The following is an 18045-nucleotide window of genomic DNA, read 5'->3' as shown; positions in this document are numbered from 1 at the left end:
CAACACAACTGAGTGAGGTTAGCCAGCCATGCCCTGGAAAAGTGCTAGAGGGAGACCCTCTGCTGCCATTTGTGGCTTACATTTGATTTTTCACTCTCCACTTCTTAAATGCCTTGTCAAAAAGGCATGTATCTTCTCTTGGCTCTGATCTTCATTTAGTAGTGGGTTCAGATAAATTAATGCTTGACATTAAGCCTCATTAGCATCCTGTGTAATGCTTGCAGGAGCACGTGTGCTTCAGGAACAACAGAATTTGTCCATCTTCTGTACAGAGTGCCTGTTGTCCATTGTCCATCAGATGCCAGTGGACTTTAAAAATGTAAATGCAGGGTGCCTGAGCACTGCTTCTTTCTTACCAGTAAGCTATATCTAGATTGTAGGTTTTCTATCAGCATGAAACTGAGAATTTGAAACAAAGTTTTTCCGTAGTAGTATTGAATTGTTTAGGCATCTTGAACCCTCTCAGCTTTGGCCTCATGGACATGAGGCTCATAGGAGCTTGGTGAACTTCAAAGTTAATAGTGTATTCGGTCCTGTGGAAGAAGTACCACTCAGCACCTTCTGCTGGAAATCCTGGCCTGCACTTCTGACCCACAAACAGCTTTTAAGCTGCTTGCTGAGGGAGGCAGCTGGACATTAAGGAGCATCTTTCCACTGTGCAGTTACAGCTTTTCTTTTGTAGAGTCAGTGGCAATCCTAGTCAAAGGAAGCACTTTCTGCAAGCTATGGAGGATAACAACTCAGATCCCTTTCTGGATAGAGGGATCAGGTGGCCCTTTGGCCCTCTTCTACATTAAGGAGAATCCCAACAGCAGCTGCTGAATCCCTTGTCCAGTCATCAGAACTCAGACCTCAAAGTCAGGTAGAGCATCAAGCCTTTTACCTCATTGTTCTCAGACCAGCAAAGAGGCTGTAGCACAGTGAACATGTTTGGTCTTTGCCTTCTAGTACAGTAAGACCCTCACTTCTTTTGACAGTTTTCCCAGCCTCTGGTGCAACGTGCCTTGTATGAAACACCCATCAGTCTTTTGCAACACTCAGCCTACAGGTGAAAACGTTCTGTCCGTGAATTCATCCAGGATTTATTTTGAGCTGGCCATTTTCAATGGCCTGATTGCCTTGTATCATCCTGGCAGCTTCTTTTGGAGCCTTCCTGTTGTCTGTGGAGGGTGACAAGAGGGTGTATGGCTGGCTCGTGGCCTGGCTGCCTGCACTGTTCTGTGGCAGCTGGACTGCATTCCTGAATTTCCCTTTCCATGGCTGCCTGTGGGATGTGATGATGCAGCAGGTGTCTCTTCCAACAAGGGGCAGGGACTCCTAACATTATAGGAAACGTGTTGGGTACTAATGCCCACAGCAGAAGAGTTGCTTTGGAAAAATACCAGCACACCTGCAGAAATGCTGCTCTGCTTGGTTTGTACATGTGCTGTATTTTCTTCTGAGTTCTTTGCAGTGTGAGGCAGACAGCATTGCACTGTCTTATTAGTCTTTGAATGTCAGTTTTGAGGTTAATGTGTTTGTCTCCATGGCTATGAGTATGCTCTCACAGAGGCATAAAAAAGCTCCTTAAAAAGATCCAGACTGTCAACTGTTTGTAAAAGTTATTATTATTGTTTTTGTTACCTGAGGGTATCTTCAGAAATAAATTGAATACAAAAGACTCCTGTTAGGGTCTTCCAGTCTACCCAGCTGTCTTTGTTGCATAAATCACATTTAACAGAGTGACATAAACTACTGAATACCTCCTTTGACTTTGCATTTGCCAGTAAACAAAACTGATATATTCTAAAGCTGCAGGCTGGGAGTTTTTGGGAGAGAAAGGTCTGTTATAAGCAAGTCCCAGCTCATAGTCAATGTTTGTGATACAACTAGAGGACAGGGTTCCCAGGAGTTTGACTTGGGAGACCAAGAAGGATTTGGAGATTATGAGTGTGTTAACCAATCAGACTTTGTTCACAAGTTGTGAAATGCTTTGTCTGAGGTCCACCTAGTTCAGATGACTTCAGGGAGGAATCACTGCTTTGCTGCATGTCTGAGTCAGTGCCTGCAGGTGGGCGAGGTATCTGCTGCTTCTGCTCAGTGGAGCAGCTGGGCTTCGTGGTGGCTGGTCATGCCTCATCTTGCCTGCTGCTGTTGTGCTGTGTCTGGATGGCATGGAGAAGGTCTTGCTGGGAGCACTGCCACCCAGAAAGTGCTTCTGAAAGAAGCCCTAATCAGGTGATGGAGTCTTGGTATATTGACATCCAAGATTTTCCTTCAAAGTGGATTTTATGAATTGCAAAAAGAGCAGATGGGAGGCGGCGCTGCAGAGAGCTCTTCTCACTTTGCTGAAGGATTCCCTTTGAACAGCTGAAGGATGCTGCTGGAACAGGTGATTCTGCAGAGTCATAGCCTAAACTGGCCAGCCTTCATGCCAGAGGGGTTTCAAATGGTGGACCACTTCCTTCTCCTCTCTTCATAGTAGCAATGTTCACCCCTGGTGTTCCTCACTGAGCTGAGGAGTGCTGCTTGTCTCTATCTGCTCTAACAAATGCTTGTTCAAAATCTTTAGTGTTTCTGGTGCTGCTGGGCTCATACACGTGTGAGCTGATGTAGTTTTGCCACAGTTGGCATGTGTGTGTGCACTGTGCTGTAGGTAAAGACAACCTTACCACAGGAAGTTTACAGTTCAAATCAAGCATAAACCTTAGTTTGCTCTGAGAGTAACAGCCACTGCACCTGTAACCTAGTTCATCCTCACTGGTTTCTTCAAGGCACCCTTTCACCACTGTACTGTTACTAATTGAGCCTTAGTCCAGCCCCATGCATTTTGGCTGCAATTGCATGTCGGGGCAGGATGCTGAGTAGGACTGCAGAAGTGCTGCTGTCCAGACATCCTAATGCAGTGTTCTGAAATGGTGCCAGCAACGGTATGTTCTGGATCTGCACTAGGCAGGGCAAGTATTGAATTTATACCAGCGAGGCTGCATCAGATGCCACCCAGGCTAGGGCAAGCTTCTTGCAAGCTAGCCAGGAAGATGGTGGTGTGCCCCAAAGAGGGATCCGCACAGTAACAGCAGCTTCACAGGGACCTGAGGTAAAACTTTTACTGTATTTTGGGATTCTGATGATCGTGTTTAATATAGGGAATGTTCTTCTTTGGTGGATAAAAGTGTTAATGATTTATAAAGGTGGGCCTACAAAGGAGCAGTTAAAATTGACCGTAATCTTTTTCCCATAAATAATTCACTGTGTTGTCATTCTGCTTTCTTTAAAAATTATTCTGGCCTGTAGTTGCATCTAGCTCTGGGGATATTGCAGGAGGACACATGGGTGGTTCTCAAAGATATACCTGTGGTCTTTCTCAACACTCCCACAAGTATGTGTGTGTACTGAATTTAAACAGACTGTTTAATTCCAGATATCTGTTAAGGATTATTGAAGGTTATTGAATTAAACAGCTATTAGTAAAGATCAAGGAAAAATGAAAATCTAGACCTATCTTTGAATCTGAATGATCACTTTGTAGAATCACAGAATCATTAAGGTCGGAAAAGACCTCCACGGTCATCTGGTCCAACCATCCCCCTACTACCAATGTCACCCACTAAACCACATCCCTAAGCACTGCATCCAACCTTTCTTTAAACACCCCCAGGGACGGTGACTCCACCACCTTTCTGGGCAACCTTTTCCAATGCCTGACTACTCTTCCTGAGAAGAAATTTCTCCTCGTTTTCAACCTAAACCTTCCCTGGCACAATTTGAGGCTATTTGCCTCTGTCCCATCACTGGTTACCTGCGAGAAGAGGCTGAAACCCATCTCACCACAACCTCCTTTCAGGAAGTTGTAGAGGGCAATGAGGTCTCCCCTCAGTCTCCTATTCTCCAGATTAAACAACCCCAGTACCCTTAGCTGCTCCTCACAGGACTTGTGTTCCAGGCCCTTCAGCAGTTTAGCCTTTCTCTGGACAAGGCTCCAGGGCCTTGATGTCCTTCTTGTAGTGTGGAGACCAAAACTGAACGCAGCACTCAAGGTGTGACCTCACTAAAGGTGAGCACAGGGGGACAATCACCTCCACAGTCCTGCTGGCTGCACTATTCCTGACACAAGCCAGGATGCTGTTGGCCTTCTTGGCCACTTGGGCACACTGCTGGCTCATGTTCAGATGAGCATCAACCAACAGTCCCAGATCCTTTTTCTCTGCACAGCTTTCCAGCCACCCTGCCCGAGGCCTGTAGTGCTGCATGGGGTTGTTGTGACCAAAGTGCAGGACCTGGCACTTAGCCATATAGAACCTCATCCCTTGGCCTCTGCCCATTGACCTGACCTGTCCAGGTCCCTCTCCAGGGCCTTCCTACTCTCTGGCAGATCGATGTTTCCCCCCAACTTGGTGTCATCTGCAAACTTATTGAGGGTGCACTCAATTCCCTCATTCGAGTCCTCAGTAAAGATATGAAAGAGAATAAGCTTCAACACTGACTTGTGGGGAACACCACTTGTAATGGGATGCCAGTTGGACTTAACTCCATTCACTACCACTGTCTGGGCCTGCCTGCCCAGTCAGTCTTCAACCCAGCAAAGCGTGTACCTGTCCAAGCAATGGGCTGCCAGCTTCTTCAGGAGAATACTGTGGGAGACTGTGTCAAAGGCCTTGCTGAAGTCTAGGTAGACTACATCAACAGCCTTTCATCCATGAGGTGGGTCACCTGGTCATAGGTGAAGATGAGTTTGGTAAGGCAGGACTTGCCTTTCATGAACCTGTGCTGACTTGGGCCTGATCCCCAGGTAGCCCTGCACATGCTGTGTGATTGCACTCAAGACAATATGTTCCATATTCCTTTTGTAACTCAGTTCATGTTTCATTTCCTTGTGCTATAATATCAATTTGAGGGTCTGTGTGGTGCCTTCCGGGGATGCTCAGAACTAGTTCCTGCATGCACAGACTTAAAGGAAGCACGGGGCAAATTGTATAGAGAAGATAGGACTCATTTCCCAAAGTGTAGCTTGGTTAGACACTTGTCTCAGCTTTTCACGAAGGGTTTTCCCTATTAGTACTTAAGAGGACACTCATGATCACCGTCATCAGTGCTGCTTTATGCTTGTGTCATCTTTGGCATGGGTTGGCCCACACCTTTCCAGACCCAAAGGGGCAGTCATTGCTGGGAATGACTCAGGAGTTAGCACCAACAGGGACTGTCCTGTTCAGAGGCTGATAATGTTTGATCAGACAGGGGTTCTCATTTCATACTAGTCGGACTTGGGGCCAGAGAACAGATTGAAGCAAGGCTAATGTGCTGATAGACTTAAGCACTCTCTGTGGTCAACAGCATAACAGTGGCATCTCTAAGGGGCCATTCATCTAGGCAGCCTTAGGCAGTAGCCTGGGATCAGAGGATCAGATGAACAATTATCTGACAGTGCTGATTACTCTTTTTTTATTTTCCTTCCCTCCACTCTCCCCCTCCTTTTTTATTTTTATTTTTATTTATTTTTTTATTTTTTTTAAAATCTAGGGAGAGTATCTGGACTCCTATATTGAATGCATAGCTACAAAAGGGTAGACTTTGGGAATGCAGGTACTGTCCAAGGAGATGAACTGATCAAGCAGAGAGCTTAGCCAGACTCTTTCCTCAACCTCTAAAAAGGTAAGGCTGGGTAGGACCTTGAGGTCGGATTTCCTAGCATAAGAGAGCTGGGAGGGATGCCAAAAGACTGCCCCGCTCCACTTTGATTTTCAGTGGCATCATAGCTACCTGTAACAGTGCGCTGCTGTGGCTGAGCTGGGTACTCACTGCTGAAGTTTTGCTCCTTGCCACATGTTGCTGGGCTTCTGGAGTGATCTCCGTTTTTCTGCAGGGTTTGTAGGATGTGTGGAAGGAAACACCTGGATTGCTGAGCAAGCCTTTTGGCCAGAAAAGCTCAGAGCAACTAAAGGAGTGGTTCTGCAAAGGTGCTGGCTTGGATGTGCTTCCCCTACTCATTCAGGAGAGTGGAGTATACCCTGTATCAGGTGAGGTGTGGAAAAATGTGGAATACCCTGTAATTTGCATGCCAACAGAGATACTTCATTGCACGCGTGGCTAGGGTATAATGCTGAAGAATGTGAAGGTTAAAGTTGCCCATGTCTAGTGAATAAAATGATGTGGAGTACTTGATATTGATCTTATTAGGCATATGGTAGCAGGGATGCCTTTCCCAGCTCTGTAGATGCTGCTGGATGATAAATTGCTTGGGTTTATGTTTTTGGGTACTGTAGCCCATCTGTGGTATGGTGCTCGTCAGATGTGCAATGTTATTTCTGCCATTAGGGCAGGACTGACCCTGTCTGACCCAGATAGGTGTTTGGGGCAGGACAGGAAAAGAGCCCAAGAAGATGGCAGGAGATCTACTGGATCAGAGCAAGGGTTTACCTGTCCTGTGTCCTGTCTCCACAGCAGTGGCTAGAAATGGATTCCTAAGAAGGAGGTGGAAGATAGATCTTATAAGAGATTTCACCATATGCTAACTGTCTAGGGAAAACAGAGCTTTAAGAAACGGGGAGAGGGAGACTGAAGTGATGGGATAGAGGAAAAGGAACATGGAGTCATCAGCAGTCATTCTAGGTGATGCCCATTGATTTGTGTTCTACAAACAGCAGCAAAGAGCACCTCTCTGTGCTACTCTCCAGATTTTATAGCTCTGCATTTATACCTCCTTCCCCATCAGCTGCCCCTGTTTCAGACTGAAGGGGCTGAACCTGGGCAGCATCCTTACACACAGCATTTCTGAGATGGGTGAGACAGAAGCCTACAGAACTAGAGTCTGAGTAGTGTTTTTCCCTCCTGGTTTACATTATTTTTCTAATACTCTGTTTTTTTGTACTGCTATTAACATTGAACGGATGTCTTCATAAATACCAGAGTATCCCTGAGGAGCCTCTTTCATTGAAAGGGGCAATGCTGAAGAATTATAGATTAAAAACAATGACAACTGGGTACAAAGTAGACAACAGAAACAAACAAAAAAGCTGGCAGACAGTTAGGAAACTTCAGAGAGAGTGTGAGGCCCTCCTAGGGTGTTTATCCTGTGGCTTTCAGTTAGCCTGTGGGTGGTTCAGTTCCAGGCTGCACCTCTGGCATCAAGGCCAGAACTTGTTATGGGGGTGAGCAGAAGTGATGGTGGCATCTGTAGTCCCTAAATTCCTGGCAGTGCTGAGCCTGGTTGAGGCAGGAGGGAAGGATGGAGGGGTGAAGGAAGTGGACGACTTCAGTGTGCAAAAAAAAATCATAAAGGAAGCACTGAGCTAGGGCTGTTTTTCCCATGCTGTCTGCAGGGTGCTGCCAAGTTTGTGACTTGCTGGAGGGATGCCCACATAGTGTTTGTGAAATCAAATATAACACTAAAATCTGAGGACAAGTAGCAGCATGGGACACTGAGTCAAAGAAGAGTATCGTCCTCAGCTTTGATTTGAGTGCAGTTTGGGACATTTTTCTTGAAACTTTGAAGGCAGAAAGGTCTCTGTAACGAGATCCCCAGCGCTCCCGCCCACAAAAAAGTGTTGCTAGATTCCAATATAGGGTAAATGAAGATCTTCTCAAAAGAGATAACTTGTCTGCTGCATGTGCAAGTCATTTTTTGATACCTGGCAGATAGGAACAGCATGTTGAGAGGCTTTAAAGGTATTGCCACATTTCTGATCAGTAGCTCCAGAGCAAAGGTAATTTCTTGCTCCACTGTTTCCAGTGAGGGGACGTCACCAGCTGTAGAGCTCTGATTCTTGTGGGGGATAACGACCGTCGTATGTTGTTGGAAGGAAGATGCTATACCTAATGACTGAATGTTCAAGCTTGGTCTCAGTGAGCCTTCACTTGTGAATGTGTTCAGTGCAAGGCAAGCAGGAAGTGGAGCCAAAGGAGAGTGGCAGGTTTGCAGAGAAAGGCAAATTCTATGCCGGGCATGGTAAAGCAATGGCAGCTGTTCAAACCCCAGCACTGCTCCAAGCACCTGCTAACTCTGAGCAACTGGGGGTGGCCTTATGCTCTGCTACTTTCAGATTGGCCCTCCTAGCTCAGGTCCCAGTGTAGAGGATATTCTCTTACAGTGCTGGGAGCAGAGCAGCACAGAAGAATTCAGTGGGTGATTGGAGTGTCTGTGTAGGGTCCATGTGACTTGGTGACGTACCAGATCCTCTCCTGTATCTGCAGAGCCTGCTGCAGTCTCCCACACTTGCTGTAGATATTGTTTGGTATTTTTGTTTTAGTCTCCATGAATGCTGTGGTCGCTGTGGTTGTTTTCGGCTGTAGTCTCATTTCATGTCTCTAGTCTAGCATTGTATTAGTCAATATTCAAACCATTTCCAGATTGTTTAGCTTGTTCTGACTTTTAGAATTTCCTCTCCTAGCAGATGCAGATGTTTCTGAGACAGTTTATCCCCCAAAGTGCAGACATCCCTAAAAGACACTTGGCATTTTGCCTTTTTGTTCAGTGGGGCCAGGGTGCCCTTCTCCCCACTGTGTAAGCAAACACATCATCTGCCTCTCTTCAGCTGCACTGGGACGTTGTTAGATGTCTGCAGCTGGTGTGCAGGATTAATGACATTCCAGTCTTAGTGGACTTTGGCTCTTACTTAGTCTGAATATCTTTTTTTAATACTTTTTTATTTTTTTTTTTCTGGAGTATTTTTCTCCTGTTCCCACAACTACATATCATTGCATGGGATCAAGAACGGGGTGCCAGAAGGAGCTCATAAAAAGCAAAAGCAAATTAGAAACATTTTCTTTCCTTCTGTCTTTAATTGACTGAAGGCTCTGATCACAATATCCTTACCTGCTACAACTGGTGACCCCTGTGTCCTTTTTCTGCATAAACGACGGAAAAATTTTGCTTTAGAAATGGAAAATGACATGCTAGACTTCTCCCAGCCTGCTCCACCCTAGGGCAGGAAAGAAAAATCCCACTGATGCTCTCATCATGTTGAACTGTGATGCAGACATGAATTGTCAGTAGCATTACCACCTTTGAGCATGACATGTTCACACTCCCTTGCATACGTACACAACACCAGAAACCTTTTAATTAAAACTAATTGGGCGATCACCAACCGCATGAAGTTCAATAAGAGCAAGTGCCGGGTCCTGCACCTGGGACGGGGAAACCCTGGCTGCATGTACAGACTGGGCGATGAGACGCTGGAGAGCAGCCTAGAAGAGAGGGATCTGGGGGTCGTGATAGACAGCAAGTTGAATATGAGCCAGCAGTGTGCCCTGGCAGCCAGGAGGGCCAATCGTGTCCTGGGGTGCATCAAGAACGGCATCGCTAGTAAGTCAAGGGAGGTGATTGTCCCGCTCTACTCTGCGCTGGTGCGGCCTCACCTCGAGTACTGTGTGCAGTTCTGGGCACCACAGTATAAAAAGGACATGAAACTGTTGGAGAGTGTCCAGAGGAGGGCTACGAAGATGGTGAAAGGCCTTGAGGGGAAGACGTACGAGGAACGGCTGAGGTCACTGGGCCTGTTCAGCCTGGAGAAGAGGAGGCTGAGGGGAGACCTCATCGCAGTCTACAACTTCCTCGTAAGGAGTTGTCAAGAGGCAGGAGACCTTTTCTCCATTAACACTAGTGACAGGACCCGCGGGAACGGGGTTAAGCTGAGGCAGGGGAAATTTAGGCTGGACGTCAGGAGGGGGTTCTTCACAGAGAGGGTGGTTGCACACTGGAACAGGCTCCCCAGGGAAGTGGTCACTGCACCGAGCCTGTCTGAATTTAAGAAGAGATTGGACTGTGAACTTAGGCACATGGTCTGAACTTTTGGGTAGACCTGTGCGGTGTCGAGAGTTGGACTTGATGATCCTTAAGGGTCCCTTCCAACTCAGGATATTCTATGATTCTATGATTCTATGAAAACTACAGATGCTTATGCACACAGGGCAGATTCCAACTAACACACCTAACCTACATTTCGGGTGGAAATGTGCCAGTGTGGTCTAATCGATTTTCCCCCCTAACCTGTTTGGCCAGACTGCTAAAAGGAATCCCCAGCTTTTGCTGATGTATGTCTCTAGGGCAGTCCTTGTGCCTGAAGTGACTATCGGGCTCCTAGCATTATTGACTACATATGCTGGTGACCTATGTTGCCTAAGGCTCCCATTCCCCAGGTGTGCGCAAACACTCCCAGCATTGTGATCAGTGCAAAAATACACTTCCCACGGGTATTCTGAGTAATGGTTTAGCAGAAAATAGAACAGGGAGGATCTAAGCTTACCTAAGTATTTGGAGAGGTGGAGGAGGGAGGAGTATCAGGTATATGTCCCATCCACAGGAGCATGGACAATAACCCTACTCTGTCTCTCCCCTGAAACTAGACCACTCATCAGCTGTGGAATGCAGAACTCAGCCTGTGTGCATCTGACAGTGTGGAGGACCCTGAGGAATCCAATTGCAATGGGGCAAATTGCGATTCTTGACTCTAATTATAACTGTTTTAAGCTATGAACTTTCTGTTGGTTGTGATGAGAGCTGCTCTCCAGAGACTACTGCAAACCCCTACAGCTTCAAGAGAAGAAATAAATGGAAAAAATGGCTGTAGGCCAAAGCATTAATAATTCTCATTCATCTTTAGGATTGGCTTAGGCTGAAACTTGGTGTATGATTGGTAACATAAAAGACGAGCAGTGCCACCAAGGGGGGCCTGGGTTCCACCAATCATAGTGAGGGAGTGTTGTTGCAGTATCAAAGCATAAGTAAAAAGATAGATTAAGTGCCAAATGTGTTTGTGCAAGATAACAAAGTCCTCTACTACTTAGCAGACGTACAGCTGGCAACATGTCTATCCTGGTTTAGTGGAGAGGATAGTGAGAGTAGGTGCCAACAGTCATTCCCACATGAGCATGTTGGGGATGTCCATGTTTGTGGGACTCCATTACCAACAAGCAATCAAACCAAGGAAGAGGAAATGTAGAGTAAGATGCTTCTGTGTGTTTGGAGAGGAACACTGTCATGCTCCTAAGGACTTCTGACAGAAATTATCTGTACAGGTCTGAAGTAGTAGTTGTTTAATTACAGTGCCTGAAAGGAAAGATGGTTATCTCCCGATTCATAAAGAGTTTCAGCTAGCACAAGTGTTTCTAGCTAAAAGCTTTTTGTCTCCATTCCCACAGGTGTGAAATGACTGTGTGTTTTGTGCAGGCAAGTTAATATAGTCCTAGTGGAAGGTTATATCCAATGATGCCGCTAAAGAAATGTAGATAAAGCTGTAGATAATGATGAGCAAAACCGAGTGTGCAGAAAAATATAAATTTAAGAGCATAGCAATTGGGAGTTGTAAAAATACTCTAGTAAATGTCTTGAATACTAAATTCTCACAAATGTCTAACAAGATGGCTTGGCCAAAACTATGGCTTGCAAGAGCACTGGAACACAATCTGTGCTAAATAGGGGAGAATAAAATTGATAATGTAAATTCAGAAGAGCGTTAGGAAATGCAGATACTTGATGGGGAAAACCAGAAAGCCCAAATGGCAAATCCATGGGGAAAGGTAGAGCTAGAATGAGTCATTTAAATAGTGAATTCTGGTAAAACCCACAGGCAGGGGTTCAGCTACTTACACCGTGGGACTCACTTTGAGAAACCTGGTCTGCTGGCTGATGGGGTTCACCTGTCAGAGATGGGAAAGAGCATGTTCTGTGATAGGCTTGCAAGGCTGGTGAAAAGGGCTTTAAGCTAGGATTGCCAGGGGAGGGGAACCTCAATCCATCCTGCTCTTCACAGTCTGATGCCAGTGTCAGTGATAGATGTCCAGAGCCTGGAAAGAGGTCATGGGTCAGCAGGAGAGCACCTGAAGAGCAGTACAAAAGAATTCTGGCCACTACAGCCAGTAAGTCAGCTTAATCTGCAGCCCAACTTAAATTCATCCCCGACAACAAGGAGGAGCTGGTGGGGAATGTGAAGCTCAAGGGCAGCCTTGGCTGCACTGACCATGACATTGGTGCAGTTTAGAATCCTGAGAACAGCAAGGAGGGAGCACAGCAAGCTCGCTACCCTGAACTTCAGGAGAGCAGGCTTTGCCCTCTTCAGGGATCTGCTTGGTAATGAACCAAGCAAGTGACAAAATGCTGGATGGAAGAGGAGCCCAAGAAGGCTGGTTGATATTCAGGGACAGGAACACAGGAGTGAGGTATCCCAACAAAGAGAAAGTTGGGTAAAAACACCAGGAAGTTGGGTAACAATTTGCAAAGATGAATAAGATGCGCCCAGCCAAACTCAAGCAGAAAAAGAAGGTCTGCAGAGGGTGGAAGCAAGGACACATAATCCTGGAGGGATACTAAGGCATTATTCAAGCAGACAGGGATCAGGCTGAGAAAGCCAAGCCCTATTAGAATTAAATTTGGACAGGGACACAAAGGGCAACAAGAAAGGCTTTCATAGGTACATTGGTGATAAGACTAGGGAAATGGTGTGTCCTCTCTGGGAGGGAAATGGGAGATCTGGTCACCTGGGATGCAGAGAAGCCTGATGTAATCAATGACTTCTTTGCCTCAGTCTTCACTGGCAAGATCTCCAGCTATATAGCCCAAGTCCCAGAAGGCAAAGTCAGGAACTGTGAGAATTATGAACCACCTGCTGCAGGAGATCAGGTTCAACACCAGCTAAGAAGCCTAAAGCTGCACAAGTCCATGGGACCTGATGAGATACATCGACAGATCCAGAGAGATCTGGCAGATGTAATTGCTAAGCCATAACCTCCATTTTCAAAAAGGATTAAAAAGGAAGAGACATGGGGAACTACAGCCCAGTCAGTCTTGCTGCTGTGCCTGGCAAGATCATGGGGCAGATCATCCTGGAAACTATGCTCAGGCACATGGAAAAGAAGGAGGTGATTGGCGACAGCCAAAATGATTTCACTAAGGGCAGATCATGCCTGACAAATCTGGTGGCCTTCTGCAATGGGGTTACAACATTGGTGGATTGGGAAAGATCAACTGACATCATCTACCTGGACATATACAAAGCATTTGACGCTGACCCCCATGATATCCTTTGTATCTAAATTGGAGAGCCATGGATTTGATGGTTGGGCCTCTTGGTGGGTAAGGAACTTGCTGGATGGTCGCTCTCAAAGAGTTTCAGTCAATGGCTCAATGTCCAAGTGGAGATCAGTGATGAGTGGTTTTCTTCAGGGGTCAGTACTGGTACCAGCACTATTTAACATCTTTGTTGGTGACATGGACAGTGAAATTAAGTGTACCCTCAGTAAATTTGCTGATGTATGTAATAAATCACATCAGTTGTGGAGCACTTGGGGAGTTCCAGGGCCTTGTCTGGTAGAACTCTGAGTACTTTCAAAGAACAGAGATTCCACAGCTTCTCTTGGACTCTGTGCCAGTGTTTGACCATGCTAGTGGTGAAAAATAAATTGTGCTAATATCCACTTGGAATTTTCCTTCTTGCAGCTTGTGTCCTTTGCTGCTTGTCCTTTCACTGTTCAACCAGCCATACTCTGTCTTCTCTACATCCTCCTATCTGGCAGCTTCAAACTGTAAAATGTCTTTTTCTTCTCTTCTTCGGGCTGAATAAACCCAGTCCCTTCAGTGTCTCCTTGCATGTCCTCTGCTCCAGCCCATGGCCATTGTGGTGGTCTCTGCTGGACTCACCCCAGTATATCCGTGTCTTCCTTTTACTGGGAAGCCCCAGTAAAAGCAATACTGCACTCCAGATGTGGCTTTGCAAGTACCAAAGAGAGAGGAGGTTTACCTGTCTCAACCTGCTGACTTCAATTTTGCTGGTGTAGCCCAGTTTATGGGTAACCTTCTGTGACACAAGGACTCCTAACTTTGTTCAACTTTAGTCCTCCAGGACCTCCAGGTCCTTTTCTGTGAAACTGCTTTCTAACTAGGCAGCCCCAGCCTCTGCTGGTGCTTAGGGCATTCTGACTCACGAGCAAGATTCGGACTTCTCTTTGCTGAGGCTCCTGTCCACTCCTTTCTCCAGTCCATCAAGGTCCTTCTGAATAATAGCCCTGCCCTCCAGCATATCAGCCATGTTCCCCCCACCTTCCAGTCTGGTATCATCCATGAACTTTCTGAGATCACACTCTGTCTCATCATCTAGGTTATTAATAAAGACATTAAACATTATCAGCCCCTGAGGGACACCACTAATAATTTGTTCATTATAATGTATTTAAATAATGCTAAACTTCCAGATGGCTCAAAGATTTTCTTAGCCGTATCTTTCAAGACATTCAAGCTAGTTCATTTAAACAGGAGAAGGTGGAATTTGTGCACTAAGGGTAAAAATTTTCTCATTCAGAGAGATGCTTACTCCAGGACAAGTTCTCATGCACAAACTTGCAATGGAACAAGGTGAGTTACATCTGAATTACTTTTAATTTGGTTTAGGTTGGAAGGAACCTCTGTAGGCCATCTGGTCCAACCTCATTTCTCCAGCAGAGCCACCTAGAGCCACTTGCCCAGGCCATGTCCAGATGGCTTTTGAATACCTCCAAGGAGGGAGACCCCACAACATCTCTGAGCAACCTGTGCCAGTGTTCAGTCACCCTCACCATAAGAAAGTATTTCCTGATGTTCAGATGAACATCAGAACTTTTTGTGTTCCAGTCTGTGCCCATTGCTTCTTGTCCTAGCATTGGGCACCACTGACAAGAGCCTGGCTCTATGGATGAGGTCTACCTGCTTTGGATGGCTCTATATGCTTTCATACTGCCCACATTTGGGGTATCATTATGTCAATCTGTCAGAGACCAGATTTATGAAAATAATTAAGCAGTGAATGAGATTTTCATGGTATGATTCTGTCAGTTAAATTCAGTTGCAGTTGATTTGATCTACACTGTCTTGTAAATCCAGCTGGTTGCTTATTTGCATATTGGCTTGGGTTGGAAGGGACCTCAAAGATAACCAAGTTCCAACTCCCCTGACCTGAGCAGGGATGCCACCCACTAGATTGGGTTGCTTGAGGCCTCAACTAACCTGGCCTTGAACACCTCCAGGAATAGGGCATCCCCAACCTCTCTGGCTAAACTGTTCCAGTGTCTCACCAGCCTCATAATAAAGAATTTCTTTTAGATATCTAATTAAATCTGCTCTCTTCCTGTTTAAAAACATTCCCCCTTGTCCTGTCATCATCTGATTTAGAAAAAAGTCACTCTCCATCTTTTTTATAAGCCTCCTTTAAGTACTAAAAAGCCACAATGAGGTCACCCTAGAGCCTTCTTTTCTTCAGGCTGAACAGCCCCAGCTCTCTCAGCCTTTCTTCATAGGAGAGGTGCTCCAGCTCCTTGATCGCTTTTGTGGCCCTCTAGACCTGCTCTAACAGATCAGCATGCTGGGGGGCCCCAGACCTAGAAGCAAGACTCAAAGGGGGGCCTCACAGGGGCAGAGCAAAGGGGGACAAACACCTCCCTCAACCTGCTGGCCATGCCTCTTTTGATTCAGCCCAGGATGTGGTTGGACTTCTGGGCCACAAGTGCGCACAACTGGCTGATGCCGAGCTTTTCATCCACCAGAACCCCCAAGTCCTTCTCTGCAGGGCAGCTCTCAATGACTTCTTCTCCCAGTCTGTGCTCATGTCTGAGATCGCCCTGACCCAGGAGCAGCACATTGCACTTTGACTTGTTGAACCTCATTAGGTTCACGTGGGCCCAATTCTCCAGCTTGTCCAGGTCCTTTTGGATGGCATCCCTTCCTTCTGTTGTATCAACTGCACCACTCAGCTTAGCGTCATCTGCAAACTTGCTGAGGGTGCACTTGACTCCACTGTCTATGTTGTTGATAAAGATAATAAACAGTACCAGTCCCAGGAGAGGCCCCTGAGCAATGCTAGTCATCACCGGTCTCCACCCTGATGCAGAGCCACTGACCACCACTCTCTGGGTGTGACCAATTCCTTGTCCACTGAATGGTTGACCCATCAAATCCATCTCTCTCCAACTTGGAGATCAGGATGTCATGTGGGACCGTGTCAAAGGCCTTACAGAAGTCCAGGTAGATGACATCGATCAGTCTTCCCTTGTCAACAGATGCAGTCACTCCATCACACAAGGCCACCAGATTGCTCAGGCATGATTTACCCTTGGTGAAGCCATGCTGGCTGTCTCAGATCACCTTTTCGTGTTGCATGTGCCTTGACGTTGCTTCCAGGAGGATCTTTTCCATGATCTTGCCAGGCACAGAGGTGGTGCTCACCGGTCTGTAATTCCTTGGCTCCGCTTTTCTACCCTTTTTAAAAATGGGAGCAACGTTTCCCTTTTTCCAGTCACCAGGGAGTTCGCCTGACTGCCAGGGCTTTTCAAATATGATGGAGAGTCTTGGCAACTGCATCAGCCAATTCCTTCAGGACCCTGGAATGCATGGCGTCAGGGCTCATAGACTTGTGCTTGTTCAGTTTCATCAGTTGGTCTCATACCTGCTCTTCGCTTACGGTGGGTGGGACTTTGCTCCCTCGGCCCCCATCTATGGGTTCAGGGAAACAAGAGAGGTGGGAAACCTGACTGACAGTGAAGGTTGAGGCAAAGAAGTTGTTGAGTATGCCTTCTCCATGTCTGTTCCTACTAGTTCTCCCTTCTCGTCCATCAGAGTGGGAAAACTCTCCTTGGCCTTTCTTTTCTGAGCAATGTACCTATTAGAATCCCTTCCCATTCCCATTCTTCTCATCCCTTGCCAAGCTCAGTTCCATCCGTGCCTTGGCTTTCCTGATCCCATCCCTGCACATCTGGACAGCATCCCTGTACTTTTGCCAGGCCACATGTCCCTGCTTCCACTGCCTGTGTATTTCCCTCTTGTGCCTCAGTTTGACCAACAGCTTGACCAACAGCTCAAACACATAGTACATATATGTGTGTCTTATCTTCCCTTTTGGGTGTTATGAGTCAGTACATCTTTTGACACGTTGCTTTTCAAATAGCTTTGGGAAAGCAGGTCTTGCTGCACACATACTTTGAAGAGTACTTCTGTACAGTTCAGTGTTGGGTTTTGTAGGTGAAACTCTATGGCCTGTGTTTCTTAGGAAGGCAATAGCAGCCCTTTGTTCTTTGGGATTCCTCCACAATAAAGTATATTAAGAGAAGAAAGTAGCGTAGCATAAAGATAATAAAACACCCTATTGATAAGAGGCTTGTGAGGCTGGGATTGCTCCAAGGATGGCATGCTGCTTGGAACTCTTCTAAAGAATACAAAAGCACTAGACAAAGCACCAGATCCCTCATAAAGGTGTACAAGATGTAGGGAGGTGTGATGGGTTTTCTTCATCTGAAATTTGCAGATTTATGACTGTGAAGTATGTTCATTAAATCTCATCCAAGAGATCTGTCCCAAGTTTGGTTGTTTAGAAATGTGCAACTCTGCACTGAGAGCATTCATGAATTAGGATTCTTCTTATATCCAGAAATCAATCTTTACTTGGGATTCATTTCCCATCACTGAGCTGCTTATTCCCCTTCCATGGAGAGAGTTGAAGGGTACATTACCTGGTCTTCTAGAATCTGTTTTGAGAATGAAATGAATGTCCTCTGAATATGCCATGCCATTGTCTGGAGAATATGACCAACTCAGATACATAAACCTTGTAGCAGTGACTTAAAGCAGAGAAGAAATCCCACCTTTTCTCTTAGAAGGCCAAAATAAGTTGATTTTCTTAGTGTTTATCCATCACTGTATTTGTTCATTAAAAGGCTTGTGATATATTAGCAAAAGAAAACAGAAAGGGCTTTAACTTTGACTCAGTTCTCACAATGTGTGAGTTGGTTTTTGTCTGTTTTTTTTTTTTTTTTTTTTTTTAAATTATGAAATCATTAGTTATGAGTCATTTCTACAGGAAAGGTTGGGTTGGATAGAAAAGGAGCTCAAGGTCTGAGCGACTCTAGGCTGGGGGAACATCTGTACCTGTGTGTGGCAGCAATTTGGCTGTTTGGATGGAGTATAAAGGATGTCCTTGCGGGGCTCAGTGAGGCTAGGAATGTTCCCACACAGCTTCTGCAGAGTTCAAGCTGCTTATGGGAGATCCCAAAGGGCAGTTGTGTGTGATCTGCCAAGCCACACAGAGCCTATCACTGATTTAGCTAGACTTCAAG

General features: G+C 46.0%; 1 protein-coding gene across 2 annotated transcripts in view; it reads left to right on the top strand.

Annotated features, from left to right (window-relative positions):
* LUZP1 (leucine zipper protein 1) overlaps nucleotides 1-18045 on the top strand; it is a 44625-nt gene that overhangs the window by 8542 nt on the left and 18038 nt on the right. The window contains exon 1 of one of the 2 annotated variants that reach the window (XM_032202097.1): nucleotides 5842-5993. The exons of the other annotated variant lie outside the window; for it this stretch is intronic. The gene's annotated coding sequence lies outside the window, so the exon portion shown is untranslated. Of the gene's footprint in view, nucleotides 1-5841; nucleotides 5994-18045 lie in introns of those variants that run through there. 2 annotated transcript variants of the gene reach the window in all.

Source organism: Aythya fuligula, chromosome 23 (genome assembly GCF_009819795.1).
Source record: "Aythya fuligula isolate bAytFul2 chromosome 23, bAytFul2.pri, whole genome shotgun sequence".
NCBI lineage: Eukaryota > Metazoa > Chordata > Aves > Anseriformes > Anatidae > Aythya > Aythya fuligula.
This window is presented reverse-complemented; position numbering and strand designations above follow the sequence as displayed.